General features: G+C 39.3%; 1 pseudogene; it reads left to right on the top strand.

Moving 5' to 3' along the window:
• The window catches only part of LOC107723344 (transmembrane protein 119-like), a 5,071-nt pseudogene extending 3,731 nt beyond the window's left edge, over nt 1-1,340 (top strand).
• Nucleotides 1,341-3,203: the final 1,863 nt, after the last annotated feature.

The following is a 3,203-nucleotide window of genomic DNA, read 5'->3' as shown; positions in this document are numbered from 1 at the left end:
TCTTATATATAAATATATTTAATATATAAACATAACATTTTTCTTAAATATATACATGCATGTGTTTGCATTTATATATACACATCATAAATATACACCGTATACACACATATATTTTGTAAACAAAAACTTTTATTTTGTATGCGATTAATCGTTTGACAGCACTACTTTTTAACCACCTCAGGTATTCAGTCATAGGATGGACCACTCAGCTCTCCACCGCCTCATCTGCCTGTCCGTCATTCTGCTAACCAGGCTCGCCACTCATGCCACCCCAGTCATTTTTAATGACTCTTTGGAGGGCAGTGGACAGTGGGACTCTGGGAGCACAGACCTGACCCACACACCCACCATTTCCTTCTTCAATGAATCAGTGAAGTCTACCTCCATAGATGGAGAAAAACATAGCAAATCATTCTTGGATCAGCTGGTGGATTTCTTACAAGAGAACCACCTTCCCATAATCGTCATTACCACATTACTTCTCCTCATCATCACCATCTTTTGCTTGGCTGCCATCTTGAGTCGCCGACGTAAAGTCAGCATCTACTATCCTTGCGCTTTCCCTTCCAAGATGTACGTGGATGAGCGAGACAAGACTGGAGGAGCGCTCTTCTTCAGCGAAGTCTTGGAGAAAGCCAACATCGGCTCCAGTGAGGAGCCAGGCAGCTCCAAGAGGACATCATGCTGGCTACCAAGAACCTCCGAACTCCAATCAAGATGCCACGGAAGGAGAAAAATGAAACAGTGGAAGACCAAAAACATGCAGAAGATGAGGAATGTGTTCAGTGCATCAAGAGTCAAGAGGAGAGCTGTGGCTCGCTAGAGGACAAGACCACAAATCAGTCTGCTGTTGAGGATACTGTGGAAAAGAGCGGCCCCAGCAGGTCCCAGGACAGCGTCCCCGCTTGTTACATGGAAAAGACTGACCCCTCAGACTCTGGGCCCCCTGAGGAAAGCAAACATTCATCTGGGCCAGAGAATTCGGAGATCCAAGAGGACACGAACAAACAGGATGTTGCTGCTTCAGGCTCAACATTTATCAGTGAAAACAGCATTTTAGTGTGGACATTTTTAAAGCCTTAAAGGAAACACTTAGACGTAAATACAGAGCAAAGTGTGTTTCTTGGACACATTGTAAAACTAAAAAATGTAGTATGAAGTTTCAATGAGATCATCTGTTTTTTCAAGGCAAATATACAGATTTAATATTGTTTGTGACTGTTTACTTCGATTTACCACATATAAATGTAATAATCTGTTTTAAATTTTTAATTTACTTAAGTGTAAATGGTATGAACGGATGCCTATTGGGCAAGACATAAAAACTGCATTTTAAATGTTGGTTGTCATGAATCTCTTTTCATTTGACATAACTCTTTACCTCTAAATCAGAAATATTTTTTATTTTGTTTGCTTTACTCTCTATTATTACCAATGACATCCATAAAGAATAGAGGGGTTAGGGAAGTAGATTGCAAAAGCTTATGCATGAAGAATGATATTTCTATATTGTTTACACATTCTAGCTCTAAATATTTCCTTTCAAGGTCGAGAGGTATTCAGCCACAGCTGTAGAATGCCACAAAGCCCCATGGCACCTTTCAAACAGTTTAGTCTACACCAGGGGTGGGGAACGTTGATCCTGGAGGGCCATTGTCCTGCAGAGTTTAGCTCCAACCCTGAAAAAAAATCCCTACCTGTATCCTAGACCTTGATTAGCTTGCTCAGGTGTGTTTGATTAGGGTTGGAGCTAAACTCTGCAGGGACACAGGCCCTCCAGGGTCAACGTTCCCCACCCCTGGTCTACACTCTTAACAATAAAGGTGCTTCACGATGCCATAGAAGAACCTTTTTGTCTAAATGGTTCCATAAAGAACCTTTAACATCTGAAGAACCTTTCTCTTTGACAAAAGGTTCTTTGTGGCGAAAGAAGGTTATTCAGATTATAAAAAGTTAAAAAAAGAGAAGGTTCTTTAAAGAACCTTTGACTGTATAGTTCTTTGTGGAACCAAAAATGGTTCTTCTATGGCATCGCTGTGAAGAACCTTTTAAAGCACCTTTATTTTTAAGAGTGTAGACTTTTAGACTGTAAACTTTAAAATGTCCCTTAATGATGAAGCAATGAGATACTTATAAAAGTGTTGTTTTTTTTTTTTTTAAGTTTCAAAGCTCCAAAGGCACTGAATTGAAGGAGAGACCCAGGTAATAAAACAACTTAAGAACAGGTGACTTTCCTCTTAAAACTGAATTAAAACTTAATGGGTCTATGCAGTGACATTTGTGAGAGTTTAAAAGATGATAGTTCTTGGTTGATTAAAACCACAGGATGCTCTTGTCATTGACAATTTAAGAACAACCAGTACTCAATCATGAATCTGCCACGACGTCTCGGAAATAGAAACCGTTTCTAAATTAGAAATTGTGCGTGTCGCTGTCGCGGCTAGTTAGGACAAAAACTCTGATTAACATGGAAAAGATACCTTTTATCGCGTGTTGCAGCGTCGCAGCGCGTGTAGTTAGGACACGGTGTTAGACCTATCGGACTGCACCATCTAATGTTTCATGACAGAACTTTAGATTTCAACGACGTCTTAAATGAAGCAGCTAATATTTTTTTCCCGATTTTACAAACCTTCAGCTGCCATTGGCCATCAGCAATTGGCATCCTGCTTAAATAGTTTTTCTCTACTATTTTTTTTACAGTTTCTTTTTTTAAACAATTTACCATAAATATTTCAATAAATGTACAATGTTTGTTTTTAATTCTTGACTCAAATGTGGAATAACTGGGCAGTCATTCATAGCTCATAGTATTTTACAATCGCTACCTTACATAAATGTAAATAGTGTCTGCATTGCTGAGCTGATTGCCACAGCCTGCTGGTTTTTGTGTTTGTGAACTGGGTGAACAAGTTAAAATAACAGCTGTGTTGTAACTTGTTTAAATATACACAGGGCACATCAATCACTTTAACTGCAGCTGCGAGCGATGCTAACAGGAGGCAGTAGTCATTAGCTGAAGTATGAACATAGTGACTTATTGCAATTTCATTTTGTTCTGCTGAGAATTTGGACAATAATAGCCAATTAGTGTCGGGTCTTCCAGAGTCAGAAACTCTGTTCCTCATTTTACCAAGAAAGAGAAACTGATGAGACACACCACAGAGAAGCCATTCTGTGTGATCAACAACCATTAGTCC

The sequence above is a fragment of the Sinocyclocheilus rhinocerous genome, unplaced genomic scaffold, assembly GCF_001515625.1.
Source record: "Sinocyclocheilus rhinocerous isolate Xijiao unplaced genomic scaffold, SAMN03320098_v1.1 scaffold1476, whole genome shotgun sequence".
Classification (NCBI taxonomy): domain Eukaryota; kingdom Metazoa; phylum Chordata; class Actinopteri; order Cypriniformes; family Cyprinidae; genus Sinocyclocheilus; species Sinocyclocheilus rhinocerous.
Note: the sequence above shows the minus strand (reverse complement) of the source record. Positions and strands in the feature narration are given on the sequence as shown.